This window comes from Halichoerus grypus, chromosome 1, assembly GCF_964656455.1.
Source record: "Halichoerus grypus chromosome 1, mHalGry1.hap1.1, whole genome shotgun sequence".
NCBI lineage: Eukaryota > Metazoa > Chordata > Mammalia > Carnivora > Phocidae > Halichoerus > Halichoerus grypus.
The window spans coordinates 15,939,041-15,951,315 of NC_135712.1; the positions used below are offsets into that span (position 1 = coordinate 15,939,041).

The 12,275-nt window shown below is 41.5% G+C and overlaps 1 protein-coding gene across 4 annotated transcripts in view; it reads right to left on the reverse strand.

Annotated features, from left to right (window-relative positions):
* The window catches only part of BACH1 (BTB domain and CNC homolog 1), an 85,414-nt gene extending 73,760 nt beyond the window's left edge, over positions 1-11,654 (reverse strand). For all 4 annotated transcript variants that reach the window (XM_078054470.1, XM_078054428.1, XM_078054502.1 and 1 more), the window contains exon 1: positions 11,558-11,654. The gene's annotated coding sequence lies outside the window, so the exon portion shown is untranslated. The remainder of the gene's footprint in view (positions 1-11,557) is intronic.
* Between the last annotated feature and the right edge of the window lie 621 nt (positions 11,655-12,275).

Consider the following 12,275-nt stretch of genomic DNA (forward strand, 5'->3'; position numbering starts at 1 on the left):
AAATGGCAAATTTTCAGTCTTCTTATATAGCATCTCAGCAACATTCAACAGGTTTATCATTCTCTCCCTGAAATCCTTTCTTCACTTGGCTTCCAGGATACCATAATCCTGATTTCCTACCTTATTGGCAGCCATTTGTCAATTTTCTTTGATGAATTATCCTCCTCTTCTAAATCTCTAAATGCTGGAGAGCCCAGGGCTTAGTCCTCAGATCTCTCCTCTTCTCTGCACACATTTCCTAGATGAACTCATTCAGACCCAAAGCAAGGATAGGATCACTCATGGACCTACTGTACTCTCTCTTAATTATATTTGGTCTAATATCAACAACTCTCTTGAACTTCATACTCACATTTAACACGTCCAAAAGAAACCTTGGTTCCCCCACCTCTAGTTAGAATGTATGTCAAAATATTAACAGTGGTTACATCCAGGTAATTTGTTCCTGCATTCAAATTCTTAACTATAAATACATATTACTTTATAATCAGAAAATGAATGGATAAAGAAGATGTGGTTCATATATATAATTACTCAGCCATCAGAAAAGATGAATATCTACCATTTACACTGACATAGCTAGAATTGGAGGGTACTATGCTAAGTGAATTAAGACAATCAGAGAAAGACAGTTATCATATGGTTTCACTCATACGTGGAACATAAGGAATAGTGCAGAGGACAATAGAGGAAGGGAGGGAAAACTGAAGGGGAAGAAATAAGGGAGGGAGACAAACTATATAAGACTTTTGACTCCAGGAAACAAACAGCATTGCGGAAAGGGAGATGGGGGGTGGGGGAGAATGGGGTAACTGAGTGATGGGCAATAAGGAGGGCATGTGATGTGATGAGCACTAGGTGTTATACGCAACTAATAAATCATTGAACATTATATCAAAAACTAATGATGTACTATACGTTGGCTAATTGAATTTAAATTTAAAAAAGAAAAATGTTAAAATAGACAACAACTATAAATGAAACGTGTTTTCATTAAAAATGCAGTTGACATTTCAATTATCTTGAAGGCTCCCAAAGAGTCAATTCCAAAGAATGCCAAATACTTTTTCCTCTTTTATAATGGATATTTCCTCCAGTCATCAGTGGCACTGGTTTGTCACTTCGTGTGAAGTTCATGGGCAACTCTATAACACAGTAGCCTCCACTGATATCTTCACAGTAATCACGAAAGAATAAAGAAAACTGTACAGGACTCTAAAATAAAGGATGATTTAATGTGGAAAAAGAGAACTCTGTTACTGGAAAATAAGGGTGAAGGATCCATCAAGTCAGGTCTAGCTATTTAAACAAGGGCAAATGTGCACCCATTAGACTTAAGTAGGTAGGCTCCTAACCTAAACCTATTTTGTCTCACAAAGGACTTTAAAGGGGATAAAGAGCTAAACAAACACACAGAATTATGAAATGCAAAAGAAAAGCCAGTTTAGGTTATTTTAACACTACCAGCAGAATTATATTGGAAAGAACAGCAGTACTAGGATACAATTAGAGCTTTGCCAGTATTACCAGGTGTGTGATCTGTAAGCTACCTGACTTCATGCTTCAGGTTTCCCACAAGAAAAACAGCAACACTTACTCTAAGAAGCGAATGGTTTGGTGCATTTAATAGCACAGTGTTTGGCACAAGATCATTAATATTTTATCATTATTATTGCCATCATTATGCAAATGACCAATAGAAAACTGTATTTTAAAAGGTTCTACACACCCAAGAATTAAGTTACAAAATGCAGAGACTCCTAAATCTTGGAAGAATAAAAATTTAGTAAACCTAAGATCTCAACAAGGTAAAAAGAAAACATTAAAACTGGAAAGTTTGCTCAAGATAATTGCTAGTTGCACAGAACTAAAGCATTTCTAATTAAAAGAACACATTCATCCCATATGACCCGCTCCCCGACTTCTGTTACAGATGCAGAAACTGAAACCCTGAGGGGGGGTCAGTAACTTAAAGGCTGGAGAGGTCTTCTGCCCCCTAATCCGAATAGTACACTTCAGCTCACATGCATGACCGACCTCAGTGGCACCTGTGTGTGTGGTTTTCTTGGCGGGGGTGGGGGGCGGGGGGGGTGAAGGTGAAAAGAGATGGAAGAATAAGGAATAGAGGGGAATGCCTCAAGTACCCTGTGTGTGATGAGAACAGTGTTAGACTAAAAGGGCATTCAGGAATAGCAAATTTCCTTCTATTATTCAATATTGGTTAATTAATTTCTGATTAACACTTCTTGGATTACATAAACAGTCTCATATATCATTAAAAGGAGTCTAACATTAAACCATGCTGAACTAAAGTCAAAGTCTGTAGTTATACTCGACTATCTATGGAAAATACAAGGACAGAATGCTACGAGGTATTTCACTAAAACTTATTTTCAATACAGAGTATTGAGTGTTCATGTCCTACATTCAAATGCAATACTATAAATTCTTCATAGGTCATTTTGTTTTCAAACTATAAAAAGTATAACCATGATCCAAATTATTTATTTCTGATTCCCTAGAGGAAGCGAAAGTCCTAAAACTAGATCAAGGTCAAAATGACTCTGTAGGTCTAAGAGTTAACACATATAATATGCAAAGTAACTGGGGGGGGTGGGGGAGACAAACAACAAAAAAGTGCCTTCAAATTCCCAACCTTAAACATCATCTTGCTCCAACTCATAATAAATTTGAGTTAAAAAAAAAAAAAAGGATTAAAAAAGTTAAGTAATAATTTTAATTAAATAAGGCAGCAATTATAGGGGAGCAATTAGAATATTGCATGAATCACAAATCTGAAATTTTTTAAAGTAGGGTATGAAACTGTAATGCTTTATTTAAAAACAACCTGATACACTAATCCCTGACAGCCACCACAGTGCTACAGTATCTCAATATACATAGGCAAACTAAAATGTTTAAATCCCTTTCTTGTTATTTTATTAAGTTAACTTGGAAGTCAAAATTACCATTTCTAAATGGGGACATCCAAGCTGTAGACTTTCCACCTAAGCACTCATAGCCACTTTCCCAAATATAATAATTACAAGACTTTGTCAAATAAGTAAATATGAGGCCTATAAAAAAAAAAGCTGAAATACTTCTCAGTACAAATATTATTTAAGGAACACTGAGTAGGTAAAAACTATTGCTTTTTACCTGAGGCAATTATTTTGGCAGTATAGTCTTTCTAAATTCTATCCAAAAAATTAATACCATTTCAAAACCCTACCCTAACCATCTATATCACAGCCTCTTAGTTATTATTAAATAGGAAAAACTATTAGCAATTAATTTTTACTTTGTGAATTTACAACACTGTTTATGTACTTATTTATTTGCCTTTCACATAGCATGAAGAACGCTATTTAAACTTTAAGTGGCCTTATTCTTGAAGTCCGAAAAGAATAACAAATAAACGGACCACGGGACCACTTTCCTTCCTACTAGGGGAATGTGTGTGTAGAGAGAGCGAGATGCTCCTGTAATTCAAGAGTTTGGTTTCCAAAGAATCCTGCCCATCCAAGCAGGCATTCTATCGAATCAACCATTCTATTCAAGCCAAGCTAGCCTCACCACTCAGGAGAGCCACAGATATCAAAGGTGGACATGCCCTGCAGATTAAGAGAGAGAGGGATTCTCCTGGTATATGTACAATCAGAAGCTACAAAATATAATTATATATTCTCTTTCCCTGAAAATATTAAGAAATGACAGAGAACTTTAGAACTGTTAGAGTACTGAAAGAAATATATTCCTTCATAGGTTTTTTTTGGTAAAATGGGCATTTTAAAATTTTTAAATATTTTTAAATAAAATATTTATTTAATCTGACTGTAAAGGTTAAGACTTGATCATGGTAGGAAATATAATAAGATAAGGGGGGGGGAAGTCACCTAAAATTCCAAATCCAAAGACAACCACATTTCTTTTTCTACTCAGAAGTATGTGTCTGTGTGTAGAGATGGCTTAAGTAGTAGGCAAGGATGATACTGATCACCCAACACCATTCATCACCTCATTTTCTAACCAAACCCTGACTGTGTTCACAAATCTACTTTCTACCTGAGGCCCTGTGTTTCTGGGGAAGCAGATCCCAGTCCCAACTAAGATGAATAATGACCCATTTAAGCTAATCACAATGGTCTCATTTTCCTTGATCTTGACTCATTTAGGTATGGTAAGCCCATGAACAGAGAGGAGAGGGTCAGGATGGCATGTATTATGAGGCTTTTGGGAAAGGTTTTACTTAAGAGACATCCCAGGGGGAAAAAAAAAAAGGTCCTCTTCCAAGGAACTTAGTCACCGACTTATGACACTTGAACTTGTAGCGGCCATCTTGCAACCATAATAGGAACTAGCCAAGAACAAAAGACACATCCTGCATCTTCAACCTTTTCCCTCTGACATTTTTTTTAAATACATATATACACAAACACACACCCTTCCTGACCCAACTTCCCCCTACTAAAATCTCTCTTCTCTACTCTTCTTCAATGCTAAGCTTCTCAGAAGAGATGTCAAAACAAGCTGTTTCCTCTGCTCAACTATGCATTCATCACTGACATTCCTAAGGCCTTCCTGATTTCCTAAAACTTCGGTTTCTTACATTCTAGGTTCCCAGGCACATTTTACATGTTGCTATTACAGCAAGTAACACACGCTATAGCAATGGTTTGTCTATTAGACAGTAACTTGTAGAAAGTTCTATACTGCCAATATCTACAGAAGTTCCTGGCATATAAAGACATAAATGTTTGTTTTATAAATCAAATGTAAACCCAATACCGGTATAACACAAAGGCATACCACAAATGTTGAAATGAATTTACCAACCCTACTATCTATACACACCGAAAGCTGATTATGTGTTCCTGTTTAAGTTTGAGGAGAGGAGCAGAATGCACAGGAAAATAAGAGACCAAAGCGCCTTGAAACTTAAAAACACAATTATTCTTTACTCTCCGGAGATAAGACAGCTGCTTAAAGTTAACTCAGTGGAGGGACAGGGCAAGGGCCTGAGAAGCAAAGGCAGGGAATGCTAGCCTCTGAGTTCTTCTGCCACGGTATGCACGGCCACCAACCTGCTCCAGGGAGGAAAAGGTGTCCCAACTCTCCTGGGGTGGGGAAGAGACGACAAACCAGGCCAATGACAACAGACATGCCAGGAGAGGCCAAACACATTTTTTAAAAACCCAAAGAAATCTATCTAGAGTTTGAACAGGACTTGTGACAGTCCCTTACCACAAAGAGACCATTAAATAGGCCAAGTTATAGTAGCTAGAGACTCATCCCTATCTATCATTGCCTTTGATTTCTCTGGATAAAGGCTGGGAATGAAAGCATGTAACCCTATGCGGCTGGGCAAAATGCTTTTCTACTTCAAGTCTTTTACTAATGTGGAAAAATGATTTAAGAAGTCAATGGATATTTTTCTTCTCCTTCTAATTAAGTGATAAATCCTATCTGTAGGAAAACCCTGAGCCATGCTGGGAATACTCCTCAGAAAAATAGAGTAAATAAGGAAACGTTAGGTTCTTTGAAAATGAAAAGTGTCTTGGGCCAAGACTTGATAACCACTTTACATTTTTGAAAAATAATATTTAAGTGCAAAATACACACTAATAAAATTACTGATCTTACTGAAAACTACTTACTCCAAAATGACAACCTAATAATTATAACCTCATAAATTTATTCAAAGACTAATAAATCTTTTATAGACATATTTTATAACAAACTCTCTAATGGATAATTTCCTTCATTGATTTAGCTGACTTCCAAAAGATGCTGGCACACTTTAAAGGAGGAATAAGGCATTAGGCATATGAAGATACCAGTAAATAGGAAGTTGAGTGGGTGCATATCCCCATTTCTTCAACAGGACCCTAAGAGTTCACCTCTTAGGCCAAAAACACTTCCCCCTTAGAATCCTGAAAGCAGACAAGTCAATAAAAAGATCAATGGGGAAAAAAGGCAATAGAGAGGGGCAAAACATTTCCCTCACCACACTATTTAGTCTATTACCATGCAGGTAGGATATTGTTGATGTCTAGGCTACAAAGAAATTGAAAAATGAGTCCATTATATAAAAGACTTTTTAGTGTAATTCCACGTTAATGGGGGATGGGGAAACGGAGTATAACTGTCCGCTATGACTCTGACCCAATCTAAGAAATAACAAAAAAAGTGGAAATAACTTCATCAGATAGAAGCTGGGAATAATACTTTATTACAAAAATATTCTTTTGAATGAGTTTCCTAAGGCATTAAGAAAATTATTTACTTTTAAAAGAACACGATTTACATACAGGTTCAACTGCATTAAGGTAACATTTTCTAAATTGTGCCAGTACTGAGAAAGGAACCAGCAGCCTGCCAACTTCACAGCATGCCCACTGTGCTCCTACAATAGTCATTAACAACGAAGATCCTGGCAACTCCTATTTCTTCCTTATGTTGGCTTTGGGGCAATTTTTATTACCCTATTAATATTCTCTAAACTGTCCCTGATCCTAAATACAACAAAGGATCTGTTCTAGAGGAGTGAGGATATGAAGGAAAAGTATTAGATACATAGGAGGTCTAACATCTGGACAACCCAAATTACATTTTGCTCAATTCAATTCTAAGTCAATTACAAGGTGAAAAAGAAGTCACAAGACAAATTTTCTATCTCAGGAGATGAACTAAAAGAATGACTTAAATCCAGCTGCTTCCTCAATACTCATATCAATAATGAAAACAGAAAGCAGAATTTTAAATGATCAAAAAGTTTCAACTTACACATTTAATGTAACTTAAGAGGTACAGCAAATAATGTTCTCTCCTTCACTCTTTCAAAAATTCCCAAGTTTGAAAACCACAGAACTAAAATGAATCCATACCATACCCACCAGTGCAGCAACCAAAAGTTTGCAGAACAAACACAGCCAAGGCACATTCAGTGTTCCATGGGAGATAAAACAGAAGATATGTATCTTCATCATCAAGAAACTCACACTCTGGAGAGTGGCTGGCTCAGTCGGAAGAGCACGTGACTCTTGATTTCACGTTGTGAGTTCGAGCCCCACATTGGGTGTTGAGATTATATACATACATAAATACATAAACAAATTAAAAGAAACTCACACTCCAGCCTAAAGGATGGTCAGAATGTTTGACACAACCTTTCTGAATGACCTAGAGGTACAAGAAGCCATATGATAAACATACCCATTGTTTACTATGGTTAATTTTTCTATCTTGGCGTAGGCATGTCATTTAAAGAAAATATAATACTTAAAAGTAACCGGCAGGTATATTTACCTTCCAAATGTTCCCCAAACACTGCTTGGGAATGAGAACTAAGAAATGAGTCTGCCCTGATATTAATAAGCAAGGACAGAGTGAACAGGTTACTAAACCTGCCAGACCAGAGTCCTCAACTATCACATACAGAATAGACTAGATGCAGAATGGAAAGTGTTTTTATTTCCTCAAAAGCCAATTTCAATTAACTGGTGATGAGCACCTCCAGGCCTTTGCTGAGATGGTTAGATCCTTTTAGTAAAAAGCCATATTCTGTGTTCCCTGCCCTCAGAAGTTGGGTGTTTGAGTTGCTCTAACATCAGAATGTTCACTGGAGTTGTTTTTCCAGTAGCAGCAACGTGTTGCACATCCACATGCTCTCTTCAGTCTTCTCTGTGATCAATGGTTGCAATTCAGTTCAAAGAAGCTGCAAAATGTGGCTGTGTAACTGAGCACTTCCCTGACTGTGAAGAGAGAGTAACACCTAACATGCATTAATGTTTAAGATGGAGCCAACACTTAACACATATTAATGCACTTAATGTCCAAATAGTCTCTAGGATATACATTCTATCATCATCATCCCCATTTTGCAGATGAGAAAAGGAGGCACACCTAGGTGAAGCAACTTGCCCAAGGCTTTAAAGTGGGTAAGTAATAGAGCCACAACTTGACCAGAGGCAGTCTGGCTCCAGATCTCCCACTCTGAACCACTTTGCTGACTGCTTCTCTGTAAGCTGCACATTGACCAAACCTACAACTTCAGTTCTGTTAATGCTATCCACGGAGAAAGCCAGAAGTCCAGGTATCATGGTGGTGTAAGTCTATATTTTATCTGCAGTTCTGAAATGCTTACTCTCTTCAAAGGGCCTGGATTCTGGTAAAGAGTGCTCAATTTACCCATACCTTGGGCTTTGGTAGATTATTGGGTGTATTTTTTTAAATCAAAAATTTCCTAAGTCATGTATTCCACCACATAAAATACACCCTCCATTTAACAGAACCCTCATGAAATGCAAGTTTTCAGGTTAAAGCAATGTTCCCATTAACAGAACATTAGTCAGAAAATTGGAAGAAGCTGATTCCTAAAACAAGTCTTGGAGACATCTATACTGTGAAGAGAATTTCTGACAACTAGTCATTTTACAGAACTTTGCAATCATTATTCTAAACATCATTTCTCACAATACAGGAGTGTAGAAGGCATATGGCCTATGAGTTTAACTGAATCTTAGCATACTTAGAAGTTGATTTTCTACATACACACATTCTCCTAAGGGGGGAAAAACCACTTCCCAAGTGATTTGCTGAATATGTAGTCTTTATTAATCCTTACTAAAGCAGATGTAAACTTGCCCCCCCAAAAAAATGACTTCAAGGAGTAAGAGAACAAAATAACTTTTAAAAGAATTTGTTATATACAAGTCATACTCCAATGTGTAAATTATCTTCAGGTGCTCCCAGTGCACCCTTTTCCATATTACTACACTTCAGATCATACACATTAAACAAACCAACCACCTGGCTTGTCTCCAAATTCAAAATATATGGTATCATATGTAAAGAGCAGCTCTGTATTTTTTAATTTCCATTCCTGATATCAACAATGTAATAAATTTACATTCAAGCTTCGAATCTTTAAAGTACAGCATAAAAAGAATAGAACTACATATGCAATAAAAATTAAATGAATATTAAGAACATTTTGAAAGAATGCTAGCTCTTAAGAGGAAATCGAAAGTTTAAAAAAATACTCCAATTGCTGAAAAAATGTTACTGGCTGTGGTTTACAAATTCTTTATGTTCCCCAACAGGAAAAGAGGAGCAGGTACCCACATTATATAACACGTATGTACTACTATTCATCTGTATCTTGAAGCTTTCTTATTTTACATAAAATTAAAATTTTAAAAACCAAAGTTTTAATATTTTCTTCCAAATGAATCATCTGGCACCCCACCTCAGAGACCCTAATACCTATAAAAAATTCATGATTTCTAATCTCCTATAGTCCCAAACTTAGAGGAACAAAATTAACCACTTTTCCATTTATAAATTGTTTTAAGTGAATTACCATCAATAAGAATTAGTCATTCTTTGACCACAGGTAAGGGCCAGTCCCCACCCCCCCACTTCCACATTTTCCATTCCTAACTTTGTTAACAATGGGGGCTAGCTGGTGAGCTTGGGTCATTTTTAAAGAAGTAGTCATCTAAGATGTAAATACACTCTAGCACCATAATTAAGAGAATGAAACGTATATATATATATATATATATATATATATATATGTATATATATATATGGTTTACCTTTCATTAGACAGCTCTTTCTAGACTTGACCCAATGTGACCTGCCAATTCTCCTTACCCTTGCCTCTGCCATCAGAAACTACTACTGTATGCATGAAAAGCCAAGGGCCGTGAAAACCAAGAGGAAGTCTCCCGTGTTCTCACAAAGAAGTCTGTATGAAGAACAAATTAAGTTCACTTTTTGAAATGTATAAACCACATAACAACAAAACCACAAGAGGGAAACAAAAAACTAAGTACGGTAAAGGTAGTAAATATTTTTATGACAATCCTGTTATTACATTACTCCTAGCTGTAAATTTCTTCCTCAGTTTTAGCTCTCTCCAGCACAAATTTATTCTCAGGCAGTGGGTCATGAGGCCACTCTGTGTTTAAACACAACCTCAGCACCACTTGGCCACTTCCTAAGACTGCTCTTGCACTTCATCCACTCATTACCTGTATCAAAACAGACAACCCTTCAGCCCTCTGAAGCAACCCCTCTTGAGCGCTCCTTGGCCTTTTATGGTGGAGGCATGTGATAAGCATATCTGCACCAGCTGTTCTTAATTACCTCTCAGGCTGGGTGAATGACTCAGCAAACCAACTTTTTTAAGGAGTCACCCTACCTTGTTATCCAACCAACATATTGAACAATGGTAAACCACTAGACCCAGCCATGTTAAACAACAATAACACACCATGCGATGCAATCACTAAACCAAAGCCATCCCACTCCAAGCTGACTCACCAAGAGTCCTCTTCTCCCCAGCTTCTTTAGCCAAAGACAGAAGTGGCAAGTGCCTTCAAGCCCAACCCAGCCCAGCCCTTGCACCACTACCCAAGACCAGGAAGAAGCCAGCCTACCTCTTCCCATTTCTCTGCTTGACCATGTGAAGAGCTCAAGTGCTCTGTCACCAACACGTCCGCTGCCCCCCCCCCCCCGATCTTTCTGGACTGCTCTAAATGCAAAGCCTCCGGATATAAAGAGCGTTAAAGTATATGAACAAAGCCCCAGCAGTGGCATCCACCATGGGTAACAGTCCCAACACTGATACAGTTCTCCAAATAGATAAGCATCCCTACAAAACAGCCTTTGTTCCTTCAAGCATCGCACAGTAGCTTGTTTTTCCCACACACGTCTTCCACAATTACTACTACACTATACCTTAATCAGCCCAAGTTTAACGCAGAAGGCTCACTGCACAAAGGCATTCCGCACAATGCTACTCAGTGACATAAAACCGCCGCGCAAGAATGAGAAAGCAATGGCACTCGTATTCCATTAGACAAGCACAAAGCTGGTGTCTCGGTAATCAGCACCCACCCTCACCACACTGTGGGAGTCTTAATTACAACGTGTGGGCAAAACTCCAACAAAGGGAGCTCTGGGATGTCCGGTCCTCCAAACCAATCTTGGCTCAACCCTGCCCCGCAAGGTGGCATTTCTGCTCCAGCCACAACCTCGGCCATTCTTAACGTGACTCCACGCGCCGCAGACACCCAGGCCAGGCAGACCGGAGGCAAGCAGCTCGCGGGACGCGGCGGCTGCTGAGAGTGGTGGGAGGGGGCGGGAGGACAATACGGAGCCCGGGCCGGCCGCGCGGGCGGTGCTGATGTGTCACAGTCCGGGCGGGCCGCGGCTAGGAGGGCCGCCCGGCGGCCCCGGGCGCTTCCCCGCCCCCCGCCCCACCGCGCCCACCGCGCCGGCCCGGGGGGAAAGTGCAGCGCGGGCCGGTAAACAACAGCGCTGCCCGCGCGCTAGCAGCACTGGGCGCAGGCAGGTCGCCCCTTCCGGCGGCCGAGGCCACTTCCAGGAAGAGGGGCCGCCGCCGCCCCCCGCCCAGAGGGCCGCCGCCCGCCTCCCCGCCTCCCCGGATCTGCCCGCGGGCGGCCCCTCACAGGCGGGCAGCCCGGACCGCGTGCCGCCGCGCGGACCCTCCCGGGAAGGACGCGAGGAACGCCGAGCCACTCACCAGAGCCGAGGCGCCGCGCGGCCCGACTGACGGCAGCGAGCGAGCCCGGCGGGCGGCGCGGGCAGCGGTCAGGTGACTCACTCCCTCCCCGCGGCCGGCCGCCCCCTTCCCTCCCCTCCCTCCCCTCTCTTCCCCTCCCTCCTCCCCCCTCCCCTCCGCCGCCGCGGCGGCTGCCACCACCTCCCCGCGCCGAAACCCCGCCTGCCGGAGGCCCCGCCCCTTGAGCCGCCCCGCGAGGCCCCGCCCGCCCCGCGGCCCTAAGCCCCACCCCCACCGGAGACCCCGCCCTCACTCGAGGCCTCAGACGGCGGGTTGGGGCCGGCCTGGATCCCGGTGGCCGTAGCGGCTGCAGGGGCTGTCCTCGCCCGAGGCCCACGGAAGAGGTCGTGAGCGGGGACCGCGCCGGCCCGGAGCAGACCTCCGGGGGGCGGCGACGGCGGGGTCCGCGCACGGCTCCCCTTTTCGAGCACACCGGCCGCCTGAACGGAAAGGCCACCGAGGACCACCTCCTCCTCCTTCCCAAGTGTGGGCAGAAAGGAAAAGGCTGACAGCCTCCTGGCCCCAAGTGTTGCCAGGACGCTCGGAATTGAACGAAACTGCCCATAGCCCAGAGTCTGGGGGACAACAGGAGGTCCCTTCCCAGACCCCTCCCCTGCCATCCCTTAAGGGTGGCTGGGCGCCCAGGTTCGCAAGGTGGTATTTGAGCTTGATGGTAGGA